Source organism: Pseudopipra pipra, chromosome 8 (genome assembly GCF_036250125.1).
Source record: "Pseudopipra pipra isolate bDixPip1 chromosome 8, bDixPip1.hap1, whole genome shotgun sequence".
Taxonomy (NCBI): Eukaryota; Metazoa; Chordata; class Aves; order Passeriformes; family Pipridae; genus Pseudopipra; species Pseudopipra pipra.
This window is the reverse complement of record NC_087556.1, coordinates 34,216,891-34,236,129: the sequence shown is the minus strand read 5'-3', so window position 1 is coordinate 34,236,129 and position 19,239 is coordinate 34,216,891.

The window sequence follows — 19,239 nt, the reverse complement described above, 5'->3', positions numbered from 1 at the left end:
TATTCAATCTGACTTAAATGTAATAGTAGTCTCATCCTAAAGGCAACAATCTTTCTGAAAACTGTCTTATGGTTTTAAAGCACCATATAATTTTTAGCAAGGCTGTTCCATTAATAATTTATTTCTACAGTTTCTCTCTTTTCTTTCAGATTTATATTAATTGTCTTCTATAATCCCATATTTTGTTTTTCTCCTGAGTTATCTGGGTAAAGAAGGAAAACTTGTGAGCTATTATTAAACTCCACCTAGAGTTGTCTGTCCTGGATAGACTCAAATATCAAGGCCACCTTTCTAAATGTTGTTCAGTGTGAATTGTATAAAGAACTGAGTATAAGACATCTGACCTTTTAGTCATTGTATTTAACAAAGGGAACATTTTTGTACATTTTAAAATGCATATAATGCTTCTGAAGTTTAAAAAGTATCCTAAAGATATATATATTCATTTAAAATGCAAATCAAAACAAAAACAATGGTCAGATTAATCCTTGAGAACTCAATCCTAGCATTTAATCATGGATAAACTTATATGCCACCTAATGGAGAGAAATAGGAGACTTCTGGAAAGTTGAAAAGTTTGGGGAAAGCAGTAGCTGAAGATCCTGAAAAGCAAAAAGGAAGATTCTGATTTTTAAAGAAAAGCTAAAGTATCTTAAAGCTCTTAAGCTTTAAAAATGTATGTAGAACATATAAGCTTCCATCAGCATTTAATTTTAGAATTCCTTCCTAAAAAAATTATAATGTTCATTTTATAATAGAAATAAGTCCGGGCCAGTCAATGATTAGTGAAATCCTAAGGGGTTTTTCTGTAAGTTGAAGGTTTTGCCTCAGCCTAATTCCTTGTTACATGGCCCTGTGAGACAGTTTATGTGCAGCTAAAGCAAACAGTGTGAGCCTGACAAAGGGGATGGCAAGAGACAATCTATGATGGACAGTTATGGAATAACATGTCCTCAGAAAGAGTTCCCTGCCACAGCTGGCCAATCCAAAGGGAAATGGGGACATTTACAACAAGTCTTTGATCCTCACTAATCATTCTCATATGCTGTGTCTTCTTCAAGAATGCAAGGAAACAAATGGGATGCTCTTTGCCCATTAGTGAGGAAGAAGCTCATCCAGGTGCCATCAGGGATCAGCTTCTCTCCTTCCAGACACAAAACCAAAGAGCTGCACAGATTCCATTTCCCAACACCACAGGTAGACCCAAAGCAAATCTTCTGTGCCAGAGCTGCTCCTCCAAGGCTGAGGGGTGATCTGCCTTCTCTATGATTTGGAAGGAAGGATTGTTTTCCCCCTTGTACAGCTTTACATGTACAATTTTGCACACATATCCCTCCCTGCTCAGCCCTGGGAAGCAGCTAAATATTGTTTTCAACCAGTTGCCTGCACTAAACAAACCCTCTGCTGCCTTTGGAATATGCTCATAAATTTAAATCAGTGCTGAGCCTGGAGTCTCTGCTCCTTCATAGGAGCATATTTTTTATGTTGCAAGTATATTCTTGAGACTCCAGAGGCTGAATCCCTGCCTGCCAGCCAACATCTGGGGCATCATTTTTTAAGGTAAACATTCTGGGTCATTATAAACTGCACTAATCTCCCTTGTTGAAATTTACATTTCTAAACCAAAGAAGGATCATGATGCATTTGTCCTGTCACATGTTATGGCATTTAACCAGGAGGTTAATTCATTGATTGACTTACTGCCTCTCTTCAGCCTGCTTTGCTACTAATCTTCCATACAAATGGGGTTAAGGAATGTAATTTAGATTTACCAGCATAAACAAAGCATACAACCACCCTGCCAGAATGTAAAGCGTGGGGAATGCAGGGGATAAGAAGAAAACAGCTCAGCTGAAGCAAAAATAAAATTAACACTGAAACCCACGTGCTGAAATTGGTGACAATTAGAAGAAACAAACTGGGGAAAGGAGAATTTCTGCTCCCAGCAGCCAGGGCTTGGCACAAAGGCAAAGCAGATTGAGAAGAGAGCAATCTCCCTCCCACCTTGTCATCTGTGTTCATGAGCCAGCCTGGATGCAGATCACGGGCTCCCCCTTCTTGTGATGTCTGAAATCAGTGCCCAGTGGGTGGGGCTGAGGGTTCTCCTGTTCCCCCAGATGACCATGGTGGTCTGAAGACCCTCAAAGCACACCGTGAGCCCCGAGGTGTTTGTCACTGCCATGGCTGCAATGGGCCAAAATCTGGTCTGGTTGACTTAAAGCACCCAAAATACACAGACTAAAGGAAAGAAATTAAATGATCACATTGCTTTGAACACCTTCCAGCAAACCCCCCAGCTGAGAGGTCTTGCTTCCTGGAAAAAAAAACAAAAACACAAAAATAAAAATGCTCTTTTTGTTTCTAGCTTAGTTTCTCCCCCCACCTCTCATCCTGCACCAGCACAGAGCAATCCTGCCCCTACAGACTCAGAGGAGATGTGAAAACCAGCACCTTCCCACATCAGTCCCTCCCTGCTGCTGTTACAGTTTTCAGAGCAATTTCTACCCTGCAGGTAAATCCTGTCAGTCTGTCTGTCAGCCCAGCCACATGGAAACAACTTCTGATTATTAAAAGTATCGTGAGCTCTCCAGCCTGGGGACCCAGAAGGCTCCAGGGACTCTCCAGCATCAGCCAGTGGCAAAGAAAATACCAACTTCTGTCCAAGTGGCACAGGTTTTGCAATGTGCAGGAAACGGTCCTTTATGGCCACCCATGGGATCAGGGTGCTGAGCTGAGACCTGATGATTTCACCACGTGCACTCGGAGCAATTCCCAGACTTCTGGCACGTTCATTTTCGCCCCTCTGAGGGTAACAAACTGCAGGAATAAATCTGAGCAGGTTGTACCACAACTTGTCCAACCATGGGAGTTTGTGAAGGTGACGATGATGGAGGGGAGGGCTGTGTGTGTAGATGTCATTGTGACAACAGATGCTTTGATGGGCTTTGGGAGAAAGGCTGTGATCTTGCTGAAACATGTGGCATGAAGGTGTGAACGTGTGAGGCAATTATAGAATCACAGAATTATTTGGGTTGGAAGGGACCTTAAAGATCATCTTGTCTCACCCCCTGTCCTGAGCAGGGACACCTTCCACTAGCCCAGGTTGCTCCAAGCCCCATCCAACCCGGTCTGGAACACTTCCAGGGATGGGGCAGCCACAGCTCCTCTGGGCCTCACCACTCTCACAGCCAAGAATTCCTTCCTAATATCCCATCTAACCCTGCCCTCTGTCAGTTGGAAGCCCTTCCCCCTTGTCCTGTCCCTCCAGGCCCTTGTCCCAAGTCCCTCTCTTGGAGCCCCTTTAGGCACTGGAAGGGGCTCTCAGGTCTCCCTGGAACCTCCATCTGCATTAATGAAAAGGCAAAGTATTTTTGCCTCTCTGCCTCCATTTTCTTCTCTGTCTCATCCTCTGGTTAAAATGCTTTCATTATGGAAATCAGGAGGTTCTTCCACTGGGTAAATAAGGGGAAAATGAGTAAATGTCATGTTCAGAAACAAAGAAGGACATTGCTGGGTGAGGAGTTGCAGCTGCCATTTTCAGAGAGTGCTGTGTTTGAACAGCAATGTCCTGCTTTCTCTGGGAAAGAAAATCATCCTCTCAGTAGATGGTGGCAAAGACCAGTGTTGAAAAAGGTTTAATGAGTTATTGACTTCAATCTGCCTGCAAAACGTTCCTTCTTTAAAAAAAAAAAAAATCAAAATGAGCGTGCTTTGAATACAAGCTGATGAATTCAAATCCTCACCAAAAAAGGTGAGAAATCTTTCCTAATTTTAGTGTCTTCAGTCTGGACATTGTTCCTTACCCTGAGCAAAATATCATCCTAATTGTTTTTTTTTCAGAAGCAACAAAATAAAGTCCTTTCTGCCTGTCTGTACCTTATATTGTAATAAAAGGGCTTTACTGGGATGATAGGTTGGCAGAACTCTGTCAGGTCATAGGCCATACAACCCACAAGGACAGAGTTGTCTTTATGGGCACTGAGCCAATTGTAAAAAGAGAGGGGAAAATGGAAAATATTTAATGGATACACCCATTTTTAATATAAATCATATCTTAATTGAATAGAAGATTATTCATGATTCCATTTTCATCTAATCAGAGAACAACAAATGTTTTTAAAATTACAGAATTTTCATAAAATGTTCACTGGCTTTATATATCACTTTCTTAAGAAATCTGTAGAAAATTACAATGTAACAAAAAGTTTTCCCCTTAGTTTAACAAGACAGTAAGTCAGGGAGTTGTCATGGATTGACTAGCAAAGTCACCTTCCCTGAGAAATATTTATTCAACATTTGGCTGCACTTCACTCTTTGTCTGATTTCAGTCTCACAAAATCAGAACACAAAGTTAAGGGCTGTTGTTTGGGACTTGGACAAGAAAAATAAGTACAAGAGTGTTTTCTGATCTGCTCCAGTTAGAAATGAAATGGATTCTTCTCTATTTTTTTTATTAGTGTGTCTGAACAATTTTGACTTTTTGGGAACATACCAAACCAGAAGTATTCAAAATATTCCCAGGATACAAGAGGGTAACTGAAGTTGAGAAGTCCTGTTTACTGTTCTCTTGGAGGAGCTGGAATTTTCTGGCTGGTTTGTCTTTTCTTTACCATCACCATTAAGTGGTAAAGGATGTGCCTGAAATGTGTCTGGCAGAGCCCAAAGAGCACGTGAATCCAAATATTGGGAGTAGGGGACAATTAGCAGGAAAATGTCACCAGGATATTCATGAGAGTGTTTTACAATGAAACAGGTTGCCCAGAGAAGCTGTGGCTGCCCCATCCCTGGAAATGTCCAAGGCCAGGTTGGACAGGGCTTGGAGCAACCTGGGCTAGTGGAAGGTGTCCCTGCCCATGGCAGGGGGTAGGAACTAGATAATCTTTAGATTCCCTTCCAGCCCAAACCATTCCATGATTCTGTATCCAGAGCTGTCAGAAAAGACACATTTTGTATGTGAATATCCCTGAATTCAAACACTCTTGGTGTGGATGCAGAAACACGACGAAAAAATAACACCCCGAGATTCAAGAAAATAAACATTAATTAATCTTTCTTTCCTTTCTTGAATATCTCTGTCCATATTTTAGGAAGTAAAACCATTGTGGCTTCATCACACAGTATGTTCAAGGAAGGCAGAGATTTTTTTAAGTCAGAAAATGTATTTTGCTTACCCTTCTATTCTCAGGGTAAGGATTACCCTGGATCTGTTTGTTGTGCTTTCTCACATGCAGGCTGATCTCTTGTGACTTTCTGGGGAGAATGTTTTCCGAAATAAAAAGCCTTTTCTTTAAACAAACTGTGACATGGTTTTTCACCCAGCTGACAAAACGAAACAGAGAACATTTTCAGTAGCATGTAGGAGTGGGTTTTGGGGTCTTCTGTTTACATGCAAGAATTACTTGTGGCAATGAATCAAATTGCTGGCATCGGTTTTGTCAGGACCCTACCATTCCTTTTTCTTTGTATAATAATATTTACTCTCAAAGCACCTCCAACTACAGCCTAAAAATGTCAGTGCAACAGATAAATTTCACTTATAAGATAAAACAGACACTTCTTTTTTTCCCTTACCATGAGACTGTGATTTTTGCTTCAGATTCCTTTCCTTAGTCCTTCCCCTACACTCATTTTTCTCCAAGAACTTCCATAAGCTTGTTCTTCACATCTATCAGCATGAAAAAATGCACACTCTGAGACAGAAATATTAAAAAGCTTTTGCAAATCTCGAACCCAGCTCGTTTGTTTTATTTAAATAAGAACAGATTTTTCCAAATTTGCTACCATTTCTTGGTAATAGCCCATGGTGCATTAATAAAATATGTTTTGTTGCTTGCAGTCACTGTATGCTTTCCAGAGGCTATTCCAGTAACAAAAGCACATTCAGATATGTTCTTTAAGCGAAATAAAGGAAAACAAATAAGGTCAGCCCAGCAGAGAGGTTTCAGTGGCACTAAATCTGTACAAGTTTGAATCCTGATCCTTGTTTTCTCCCCTAGTCCAGCTGAGGAAATGCACTCTGTGCCTTTGGAGGTTTCTTCAGAAGACTTCAGTGAAGCACCCACAGAGCTCAGGTTTTGTGGGGCCAAGGTGATGTCCTGCCCCAGAGCCTTCCCCTGTTTGACCCCCTGAGGTCCCCAGCAGAAGATGCCACTGTCTGTGAAGGAACAAGTCCATGGTGCGACCCAACATCCTTCTCTCCTTGTGCTGGGGAAAAGGTTGGGTCACCAAGGATGTGGGATTGTCACAGTTTGGTGTCCCACCTCTCAAATTACCAGCTCCTTGTGCCATGACTGTGCTGTGTGGTGCATGACACAGGTGATGTGCACTGAATTTGATGGTGTTAGTGCTGCAGTCACTGACACATGTCCCAGTGACTTCATTTGGATTTTCATTGAGAAGAAATAAAATCAGTGCAATTTTCTGATTACTGAAAAAAAAAGAAGATTATTTACCTTAAATACTAATAAAAATTTACATTTAAAAAACCTGTAATGTTGAGTCCAGGCAAGCTAAGCAAAGTCATTGTCTTGCAACCAAGAAACCATTCAATTTTAGAAATGGTAGAGCCTGTGTTACTGTTATTCTTACTTCTGTTATCACTGAAGGAAAGAGGGAACAAAAAGTTTAAGAAATCCTATTATATTTCTTAATGTTCTAATGGGTACTGAGTCACAGTTTCTTTCTTCTTGGGCTAGAGCATTAATAAGAGGGTCATTTTCTAGTTGGCTGTGTGTCAGGAATATAATCTTTATCCTGCTTTTTAGAGCAATTAACACTTAGAAGACTGTGATTATGTTATGTGCTATTCTATAGTAACTACTGTAGGAATTCCCAAAGACAATATCCTCAAAACCCCACTGTTCTATTTAACTAACTTAGGTTCTGTTTAACTAACTTGGAGTGATATGGCCAAGTAATTATACACTGAGGCCATTGTGGTTATAGTAGAAAATGTCAAGTATTCTATTCACAAATATTAGTGATTCTGCGGTGATTTAAATAAACAATTTCTCAGTAATAAGAACTCTGTCAGGCATTAGGCAGAATGGGGTCAGGCACTGAAAATGTTTTTCATTAGAAAAGATATTTCAATTAAGATTCTAGATCTGAATTTTCTTTTTCTTTCCTAAAAAAATTATATCAGTCACTTACAGATAGCTCAGGTAACCTTGGAAATCACTGGAACTGGTCCTATGTTCAACAGAAACACAAACTGCTGTTTCTTTGCTTGTTTTCAGATATAAAATGCCAGCTCTGCAAAGTGAGTAGTTCCACAGCAGATCATTTTGAAGAGAGTCTTGACAGTTCAACCGTGAATCAGAGCAAAGAGACGGATTTCAAAATGATGCATTGAAATGTAGTTTCTGCCTGTCGTTTCTTTTGAAATATTTGTGCTCCTTCCGTAATTTTTAAATCAAACTTTGAAAATTTCAACCAAGCGTCCGAGTTTACTCCTTTTTATTATTTGTGTAAGCCAAGGTTTAGCAATTTATGTGGTGTTTTATATGAAAACACCTGTCAGGATGTATATTCTGAGATGTCAACGTGGATAACTAAGTATTTTCCTCTCAGACCCTCAGCGTGTCACTCACCAGCTCCACCACCCTTCAGGAGATTGCCTTGAGGGATCGGGACTGAGCCTGTGACAGGAGGAAGGGATGATAAAAGTTAAGGATTGATTTCAGATCCCTGTCCGGTGCTGCTCCCTGAGCAAAGTCATTTGATTTGAGTATTTGTCCCACTTTTTCCATCAGTGGTGCCTAACTGAACATGTTGGCAACTGGAATTGTGACAGTGTCTTCCTCTACATTTCCCTTCACCCACACAACTGGTACTCAGCTACTATTTTACAGAATTTTTACCTATTTCCTTCTAAGCTATCAGGATCAGCCCCATTCGGCTTCTTAGCAGAAGTAAAAAGTTCTTGGAATAATGAACCAAAATAAATCATATTTTATGAAGGCAGTTCCAGCCCTGCCATCCATAAAACGATGGTTTTATGTAACTGGGCAAGGGTTGACTTTCTAATGGAAACCATAGTAAATGCATTAAATAAAACCATGTGCTGCTAATTCGTTCCAGATCTACTCTGTTTTCTTGTGTTGGCACTTCCTCCTCCTTTAGCTCAGCATAGATTTGGTATTTCCTAAAAGTTTCAGGTGTTAGAACAGAAAATGCACTTTTATTTACATAGTGTTTGTCATGGTAAAAGCACAGAAAACTGCTGTTTTAAAGTAAATCTATGAGCAGAATCTCTTGTGGAAATCGATGAATGCAAATACTTGATTTTTTTGTGGAACATTGCCTTTCAATTAACCAACTCACCTGCAGCAATAATGAGGTAAATAATGAGAAAAATCCATGGATTTGTGTTCACTGTGTGGGCTCCTTGACTTGGAAGAAGGTTGGAGATCAGCAACACACACCAAACACTCCAAGAAGCCAGCCCACAAAGAACAACACTGCACACACCATACCAGTGATGGAAGATTTTATTACAAGTCACCTGGTAATGACTATTTTCTTTAAAGGTCCATCAGCTGAACTTATTTAATGTGTAAGAGTGTCAACTTTCTTTGAAAAATAAGTTCATTTCTAGCTCACATGGCTGGGAAGGCAAACATGAAAATGAAATAGGAAACCCGTGGATAACAGAGAAATGCAACTTTCAGAAATCCAAAAGTTTTATTTTAATTAATCTCACATTTTGTGGGTTTGGACCCACATTTTTCTATACATGGCATTAGTAACCGTTCATGTGTTGTATGTAATATTTTTTCATTTAATTAAACCTGCATAATCTGAAAGTATAGGATTTTTTAAGTGACCAAATGGTTTTCAGAGAGTTTCTGTTGTCTTGTAGATACACCAGAGTCCAAGAATGGACCTCTACCAGTGCCTTTACAGAATGAGATGTCCTTTGGATGCTGTGCCTGAAATACATCTTTTGTAGAAGTTAAGATGCATTCCTGGATATTCCCAAACAGATCCAAAGCGAGATAGGATAGTCAAGATTTCTCAGAGCTGAGGATTGATCAGGAAGAGGCATTGGCCTTGCAGCTGATAACATCACTCTACCACTCTGTGTTAGTCCAACAACCACCACTGCAGGACCTTACTCTTCCCCAGCCCCCCTGGCTATGAGCAATAGCAGTAGACAATAGAGAAATGTGAATAATTACAAGGATGTTTTGGAAGGATGGAAAGGAATGCATAGCAATTAATGCAGTGTTTGAAAGATCTTGGAGTACTACAGCAATACCAGCCCAAAGATCTCTTATTCATTCTTTAAAGGTTTGAAACACATTTTGTAGTTTTGGAAACTATGGCTTTTTCATAGAATCATAGAATGGTTTGGATGGGAGGGACCTTAACTCATCTAATTCCAACCTCCCTGTCACAGGGAAGGAAACAGCCCTATATCAGGTTGCTCAGGGTCCCATCCAGCCTGGCCCTGAACAATCCCAGGGGTGGGAATTGTTCCATTGTACAGGTGGACTGAAAGAAACTCAGCACAAACAGTAATTTGGGCTTTTTTATTTTTCAGACAAAGAAAAACCTGCTATTTTCACTAGGGAGGTGGATGATAAGTACAAAGAGACCAAACCTTCTTTTACATTATTATGACTGAGGATAATCTTCTCTTTACTACATGAGAGCAATAAAAAAAGACTCTTAGAACAACAAACATTTCTTTCACAACTTTTCTTGAATGAGAAACTGAAAGAGACCACCTGGGTCATCAACTTCCACCCCATGTAATGCAACGTTACCATATAAAAGGATGCTTAGTTCAGAAAAGTTCTTAAAACCCATCTGAGGAAACCACAAATTACACCACTTATCCCAGCAACACACTCAGGACCTCAGCTCAGAGGTTGTTTTGTGAAGCACCCCAGGGAGAAAGGAGGAATGATGTAGGAACTTCCCAGTTGCTTTGGTTCCCTGCAAAAGCACCAGTATTGCTGTTGGATAAAACTCACAAATGTGTATATAAATTTCCATAGATTTTAAGGAAATTTTTTAATTTCTCCTTCTCCCTTTACTTTTTTTCCCCTGGACAAGCAATTTCTGATATTCCAGCCTTTCCTCATTTACGCATCTGGAGACGCCTTGTTGATAAACCACCACTATCTCAAGGCCATGTAAAATTTTGATGAGCCATGTTCTACCAGAGGGAAGAAGATTCAACATTTCACCTGAAAGTACCTCTTCTACTAAAACTAGGCCACTCCAGCCTTTCCACTCAAAGGGCCGAGACAGCAACCCACGCTTCCAGTTTGGATCTGCAGCCTGTAAGAGCAAGTTCCTGCTGGGAGGAACGCTCCTCCAGCAGCAGCCAAGCTCCTTCCCACTCCCCAGCTGGCTCCCAGCAGGGCTGCTGGATGCACATCTCTTTGCTCAGGACCTGCTGAGCTCTGACCTGCCCTCGGAGGGACCACCATGGGGAAAACACCTCCCACAGCTGGGCCTGGCTGCTCCTGCAAAGCTTCCCATCCCACCCTCGCACATCCGCGGAGAAGAAAGGAAGTGTCTTTTCACCAAAGGAGACACCCAGAGGAGGCCCAGTGCTTTGGAGAGTTTCCCAGGAGCTCCTGTTGTTCTCTCCACAGATGACTTTGGCACTGCCCCACCTTATCCTGCTGTCCCTGTGCAGCCACCTCACATTCCCCACAGTGCACACCTGGGTCTGTCTGCAGGAGGGATGTCCCTGCTGATGGGAAGCAATGCAGGGTCACCACCTCTTAGGACTTGTCCACAGATAATACCAAGGCTGAAAATCCCTGCTCCCAGTCCTTGGAAACCTGCCCTCTGGTTCTGCCTGCTGGGATTCATCCACCTGCACTCAGAAGAGACAGAGGAGGATTTCCTACCTTTCAGCAGAATTATTTCCTAAACAGTAATTACAGGCACGAGAAGATGCATCTCCACAAAGCACATCCCAGCACGATAAATGGATCAGAGGGAAGACTCTGCAGATCCCAGCACTTCACTATTCCTTGTGCCTGTAGGGGTGTCATACAGAGGAATCTTCCTTTTCTTTATTTTATTGTGACTGCATCACATATTTTCTTTTTTTTATCGCAAAATCTGCAATGTTATTTTGTGTAGTCTTTATTTTCAGGGTGGAACTTCCAGTGGTTGCAGTTGACATATTGTCTTGTGATTTTTATTGAATTTTTGTTTAATCCTCAGCCAGTAAGGAACCCTTTGAAGCAGCAGAACTGTGCTTCTCAGCAGGTTGATCTGGACACACAAGGATCAGAGACAGTTGCAGGCAAATATACTGGAGCAGAAATCACAGACTTACTGCTGGGTCCCTGACAGCTCCAGACAGAATATCCTGAGTTGGAAGGGACCCACAAGGATCATCCAGTTCCAGCTCTTGGCCCTGCATGGGACAGCCCCAAGAATCCCACCGTGTCCCTGACAGATACTCTGCTTTAGTATTTTGCTTCCTCCTTGCTCAAAAGACAGGAGTAACCGGGAGAGGACCTTGTCCCATTAAGTCCCCTCTACTACTGGTGTTAGACCAACAACAAAATCCTCACAACAGGGGTTGCCAACCAGCTGAGCTGGTGTTTTGTCCACACAGAGCTCTGATCCAAAGCATTTTCGTGGTTCACCTTCCTGCTGCTCTCCCCTTCCCCAGCAGCAGAGCTCCTGTTTGGGATCACCAGAGCAAGAACCAGTTGATGTTTAGGCTTGGGAGGGGATGGTCGATGTGAAGCCCCTCAGCTCTGCTCAGTCCTCACTACTCCCAGGTCTCACTTCTCCCTCTGCAAGCGTGTAACTGGAGCAAGATGTCCAAATGGGGAGGAAACAAATCACCTGGAGGTGCATCAGTCTTAGCTGTGGCTGCACAGCAGCAGCAAATGCAGTTATGATCCAAGCTGGGATGGACCAGCAGTGTGCTCTGGATCTACTGTGACCCCAGAGAGTGCCCTGAAACCCGACTGCCTGTTCCACAGGTGCCACTGAGCCTGGAAATGCAAAAACATGGCAAGAAGCTGGAACTCTGAGGAAATGACACCAGCCAAATGGATTTTCTCCTCACTGAGAAAAAACTCTCAGCAAAGGGGCTGTTTGGATTAGAGGAGTAGCCTGAAAGTAATGACTCCTCTCATTTCCAACCCTCGCCGTGGCACAAAGTGCCCATCCCACAGGAGGATGCACAATGGGCTTGTTCTTTCCTTTGGCTGCTTTGAACACTTCAAGAACATGAAGATTTCCCATATGGAGAATAATGCCTGGCTTCAGATCTGCTGTGAAGGGGCCAGTTTCACTTAATTTTCATGCTGGAAGAAGCGAAAGCAATTTTTTTTCCCAAATATATTCAATAAAAAATAAAAACGAGATAGGAGACGCTGAGAATAAGCATTGCTGCCCCTTACAGTCATATTCAAATTGACTTTAAACATGTAAAATTATTTCCAAACTGCAGTGAACATCACTGCATGTACATTTTCTGCACCTAAATTTCTTATTGTGATTCCCCTGGAGATGCTTTTCTTGAATAATATTCCCTGAGCTGTGCGCCTCAGTGCATATGTTTTCCTTATCCTAAAAATGGAATAACTGGTCCCTGTCAAAGCATCCAGCCTGGCTCTCTTGCAGCTGTATTGGCACTGTGGGAATGTTCACGCTCACCTTTGGAGTCAATAAGCTTGAGTTTATGTTTAGAGGCAATTTATGCTCTATTTAGGGGATATTCATCAAACTGAAGATTTCTTCAAGTAGCATCTTGAAGAAAAGCGTGATTCAAGTGGCTCAACCTATCCTGCAAACCTGAACCCTTGTTGTTTGTGTTACATCTGCTCATTAAAACTGGGCAAGTGTTGAAATGCTTCTAGGATAACCAGGAATCAGCTCAGCTTTTTCTGGGAAATGGTTTGAACTGCAGAGCAGAAAATCTGCAGCATGTGTGTAGAAATCAGTCACACTGGGGAGAAGCAGGACAAACATATTAGGAAACCCAGGCCTGAATGGAGCTAAACAACAATGTACGTTTCCAAGCACATAAAATAATTATATATATTAAAAAAAAAAATCAATATTTTCTTGGTTCTTGGATTGAGAGACAACCAGCTTTGTGAAAAGCTGCATGTATCAAAAAAAATCTCAGGTTATTGTTCAAGCTACTTATTCTAATCAGTTACATTCCTCATATTCCCTTTTGCCTTGTCCTTCTAAAGCAACCAGAAAGCAAACACTGGGCTAGTTCCTGGCAGCAGAGGAATTTCTCCTCATGCCTGTACACAAGCCCAACCAAGCTTTCTCCACCGTCCTTCGTACCTGGAGCTACATGTGGTCTCCTGTCCAGCCACAGGCTAAGTTTCCTAACTTTCTTTCTCAATTCCAGGTTATCTCATGAGATAATTTTGGTGATATTTGACTCTCAGGGGAATTTTATTTAAAGTGTAATGCCAAACCAGTGTTGTGGCTGTTTTGCCTCCTGACGTTTGCCAGCCTTGAGGGGAAGCAAGATGAGCCCAGGTCTGTCCTGTTAGAGGCTTCTGGAAGTCTGATAAGAATCTGGAGATGACACTTCTAAATCCCAGGGAAGTGGGGAATAGGTGCAAGATCATCTTCCTTTCCTTTAGGTTTGATGACTACAACCATGGTCTGGGTATATTATTGTCTGGGGGCAAATACTTGATACAGAATTCTTGAAAGTAAAGAAAATAAAGAAGTCATGAAAAATGAAGAATATGTAGCTCTTAAAAAAACAAGTCCTGAGAGCAACACTAGATTTTTGAAACACTCACAACTGAGGGCACTTCACATTTTAAAGGTTTACAGTCTAAAATTTCTGAGATACCTGCCAAGACAGCAGTGAACAGTGAACATCTCTTGCTAGTTGATTCACTTTACAGCTGGAGGACCAAACCATGCTGGCAAAAACCCTGTTTCTCTAAAATAAATCAACTTACCCCCACCCTCAGTAGAGCTGCACTTGGAGCCTTTCATCTCTCTCTGCCCTGAGTTCTCTTGTTCTCCAGCACATCAGTTCCTGAAGCCAATTTCTTGGCTCTGCCATCAGTTAACTTGAGCAAACTCTGCCTCCTGCAGTGCTGGACACCTACAGCTTCTGCCTCCTGAGGTTTTATCATACTCACAGTAGTAGCCCAAGTGCTTTGAACCTCCTGGCTTCAGAAGCTCAGGATTTTGATTGCTTGCTGAATTGTTCTGTTTCAAATACCTATCTTGGCTCATGCTGTGCTGCCTTCAGCCCCCCAGCCTGTAATTCCACAGCAGGATGTACCTACCAGGGTGTTCATTAAGCAATATTCACTTCTGTAGCACATACAGAAGAAAGGGAAGCTATTGAAAAGCAGCTCAATATGAATGTATAAATTCAGGACTTCTCAAATACAGCATTACAAAAGCTCAGCCACACTTAGAATGAGAGGACTGCTCTGCAGCACCACCTGCTGAAGTGCTGAAATGCTCTTTTAATGCAGTTTCAGGAAGGCACATATTAACCATTGAAAAAGGCCAGACCATGCACACTTGGCTTTGGATTGGGAACAAGTGTTCCAGATTCAGCCTGGGCCATATTACACAGCACTGTCAAGGACTGACTCATAAATACCAGCTTGGTAGATGTTATTTAATTTTTTTCAATCTAAGAAACTTGTTTTCGTGTGTTCATAGTGCTATTGAAGCATAAAATGCTTTGGCAGCACCCGGGTTGGGAATATCACTGAGGTGACAGAGCACTTAAAGAATGTTGTTAATGATTCAATAAATACTGAGCTGATTTCTGAGTGTACCCCTGTCCCAGGAGGAATTTTCAGAGGGGATGAATTGTTCATATGTCCTTCTCCTGATACATCTTACAGGTTGACTAAATATCGCATTGAAATTATAAACTCAGGGAAGTCAGGCTTGTGTTTGCCTGCCACAGTAAGGAAGTGGGATTTTTATTTGGTACTTTCAAAATTGTATCGGGGTTAGAGAAGGGATTTGTATTCAGCAGGATGGATCAGAATGAATTTGAAGGTCCCCCAGTCCTGGTAGGCTCATGCAGGAGAGAGAATGGGCATTGTGATACCAATGGGTTTATGTGAATAGAATCAATGACAGGAGGTTGGACTTGATGATCTTAAAGGTCTTTTCCAACCTAAACAATTCTATGCTGAATGAAAATTGAACTGCTGTGCATGTTTCAGCCCTTTTGCCTAAATTTCCCAGTGCTGTTTATGTTGTGTCTTGCATGAGTTATGTGTGAGTTACATTGAGTTATGTTGAGTTACAAATGAGTTATATTATGTTATGTATGTTTTTGTGTTACATAGCACAAGAACCAATTTCTCTTCACCACTTGGTGCAATTCTGGGGAAATCTCTGCTTTCTTTTTGCCCACCTGGCTGCTGTCCATCACACATTTCCCTCCTTTCCCTCCAGGTTTCTTTTGCCACCTCCCAAGTGTCCCTCACGGCAACTGTGCTGCAGGGCAGGGAGCTGGGTCTGGCTGTTCCACTGGATTTCCAGCTGCAGCTGAATTTCCAGCTATGCCCTGCCCTCTTGTGGTATCCTGTTGGCCTCATCATGCTTATTACTGGTCTCACATCACTGGAAAATAGATGCCTGGTGACCCCTCAAAACTGCAGAGGGGCTGGGGTGGCAGTGTGCTGCACCCCACCTCTGTGCTCCTGCCCCACATTGCCCCTGTCAGCAGCATCACACCTCAGCACCTAAAATCACCAATGAGGCTTCCCACAAACAGAGCCCAAAATAAAAGGCATATTATATTTTTGCCATCTGTTATAGATCCTCTGGACCAGAATCTTGCCCTTTATGGGTCCTTCCACCTAGAGCCTGCATTCAGGGACAGAGGATACCTAAGAAATCAAATTAAAACCCTTTACTCTTCTTAGCTAGAAATGCAGCATTTAGCTTCTCCTTCAGGCTCTTAATTCAGTCAAGCAGTTCCTGTTCTTATTTTAGCCCTTCCCCTCAATAATTGTTCCATTCCCTTTAATAGTTTTTGGTTCTTCCCAAGGCTAAATTGAGTGCTGGGCTCTTGTACGAGCCAGGCAGAGGGGTGTGAAGAACCCACATTTCTATAGATCTCATCCCCGTTCCTCCTGATTTTTCTCAGTGCTCCAGGATTTCCTTTGGCTCAGCTTCGGGATTTCTTTCTTATTTTCCCTCTTTCTCCAACCCTTTCTGTAGCTGTTTTTTCACAGCCTTTGCCTCCTTGCCCTGCTGTAGGGCCACACTACCTGGTTTTTATCTACAGACAGCAGTTTTCATTGCTTTCTATCTCTGATTTCAATGTCATAGAGGAGGAGTTAACATGTGTAGCCCCAATTAACCACTCAGACAGGACAGCACAGAGGGCAACCCTTGCCTTCTTCCAGTCCTGGGATTGCTTGGCTGGAGATATGAGTGTATTTCTTCTTTAATACCTGTTTAATCTCAGCATGACTGTTCCCCAAGGAACTCTCACTCTTCTCATGGAAGACCTGAGAAAGCAAGTCACTTAAATAAAGTTTATGTATAAATCAATATACACACACCATGTGTCACCATGAGGGCTGAGCTGGGAAGACAGAGAGCTGGGAATGCTCTAAATCATATTGTGCACTGGTCTGACTTGCAGATGTGTTCAACAAGTCTATAAACTAAGAAAAATAAATGCTGAAGTTTTTTACCACTCTTTTTTTTCAAAATGGCCCTGTGGAAGATGACCCAAATTGGTTTACTAAACTGTGAGCAGCCTTGGGTGAATGGTGTCTCAGTACATGTGTGATGCAGACAACCCCAAATCCGTGGTCTCTGAGAAACCCAGTGGGTTCAATAATCAGGATTCACTGATTTTAGCTTCATCAAAAGATAAACTCCAAGTTATTTTCAAGTCATCTCTGGCTTAGGCCTCTATAGCTCAAACTAAATAAAGTTTTGGGAGCTGCTCTGAGGCCCTTCTTTCACTGCCATGCTCTGAGTACCAGAAGAACCCTTCTCTGTCCTCATTAGGATTAGAAGAGATACTTGGCTAAGTGTGTGAGACATGTTCAGACTGAGGAAAGAACTGTGAGTCATTCTGCCCTCCTTTAGATAGCACATGGCAGCAACTGCTACTTCAGCGACTAAACAGCAAATTTAAAGCTCTTAGAGTGGGATTTTCAACGTATTTCCAGTAGATCTTTCATGTCCCTGCCCCTGCCAGCCCAGCTGAGGCACCATCACACCTACACCTGCTGGAAGGGGCAGCCTTTTCACCCAGCAAAGGGGTGCTCAGAAGTAACGAGGGTGAGGGACAGAAGGTGTCTTTCGTCTGAAATGTGATGTGGTGATTTCTATTTGTGTCTCTTTCAAACCTTATTTTCTGCTAATTGTGGCTTAATAGGTACACAGCAGGCCTCTAATTTTTAATGGCAGCTTCCAGCCTGGCAGATCATTAAGCCCCTGCCAAGCTGGCAATCATTTTAAGGGTCTTTCTGTTGATTGAGGCGGTGCAGGGAGATGGCAGATTTTTCACAGGAGGTGTGACTTGAGAGCATGGGTCCCAGCAGGACATAGATGAAATCAGCAGAGGTGAGCATCTCCCTGGATGACATGCTGGTGACATCTTTCCCTGGATCTGCTTTTCAAAGCATCTCTGAAAAGCGGGATTCCCAGGCACAGCCTGACAGCATTTTGGGAGCTGCTCTGAACTGACTACTTATTAAAAGCTAAAAGCACTGCTACAGTGCCAACACTTAACAAATCCCCTCTGTGGTTCTCCCTGATGGTCTACACTGGTGCTGCCAAATCCAAATCCTGGTGTGAGACTGCAGCACATGCAGGACCCCACACCAGCTCCCCGAGAGGGACTGAAAGGATGAGGTTGTGACAAGGTGGGGGTCGGTCTCTTCTACAAGTAACAAGTGACAGGACAAGAGGAAACAGCCTCAACTTGCAGCAGGGGAGGTTTAGATTGGAGATTAGGGAAAAATTCTTCACAGAAAATGTCTCAAGCACTGTTGCAAGCTGCCCAGAGAAGTGGTGCTCACCCTTCCCAGAGGGATTTAAAAGCTGTGTGGATGTGACCCCTGGGGACATGGTTTAGTGGTGGCCTTGGCAGTGCTGGGTTAACAGGCTGACTCAATGATCTCAGAGGGCTTTTCCAGCCTAAAGGATTCTGTGGTTCTCTAATGCTGGAGCTGTGCAAAGTCAGCACTTTTCCACAGGGTCCCCAACTCCTGATCTGCACTGGAAATTTTATTCCTGTGGGCACCTGAAATGAAGTGGAAATTATTTTTTTTCTTTTCCACCTGCCTCTTCCGTTTTCAGTGCAGGAAAAAAAGTACTTGCACGTCAAGGGCACAAAGTACTGCCGGTGTTGACCACGAGATGGTACTGCAAGACAAGCATTCCTGCCAGGAAAGATGTGCTCATGGAATCATAGAATCGTTAAGGTTGGAAAAGCCCTCTAAGATCATCAGAGTCACACCGTTAACCCTGCCTTGCCAAGCTCACCACTATTCCATGTCCCCAGGTGCCACATCTACAGGTCCTTTAAATCCCTCCCACCACTTCCCTGGACAGGCTGTTCCAGGCTTGACAACCCTTTCAGTGAAGAAATTTTTCCTAATATCCAACCTAAACCTCCCCTGGTGCAAATTGAGGCAGTGTCCTCTTGTCCTATCAAATGCCCCATTCAACATGCCTGTGTTACAGGGATCGAGCAGGAGGGAGTCTTTATGACACTGGTGTGCCTTGTCTTTAATAAAAGGACATTTAGCTTAGCTGGAAGATGGATTAATTTCTTGGCAGAAAAAATATATTCAGGACTGTGATTATTTCACTGTTTATGTTCAGTTTGCTGAGCTGAAGCCCACAGCCTGTGCCCTGGACTGGACAGATAACAACACTCCACTTTCCGTGTCAACCACTGCCTGTTTTCCTCAGCAGGAGATCCTTTGTTTTTATTGTACTTCTTCCAGGCAGCAAAGATGCTTGGCCCAAACAGTCAAGGTCTTACAGACAACACATTTCACATTCTTCTGCAGTAGCAGCGGGAACATTTGGAACTGACCCTTTCCTCAGTGCCTTTGCACTCAGGAAAGCTGCATCTTTGATTACTTTTGTTCAGCAGACATAGGAGTAAAAACACAATATAAGACATGAGTTTTCTGAGGTCTTTGCAAGGAGCCACTGCTATGCCCTGGTATAAAACATATTGTCTTGATATTAACGCCAATTTCTTAGTAAATGGCTGTTGGGGGGATGCAGGTCAGCTCAGTG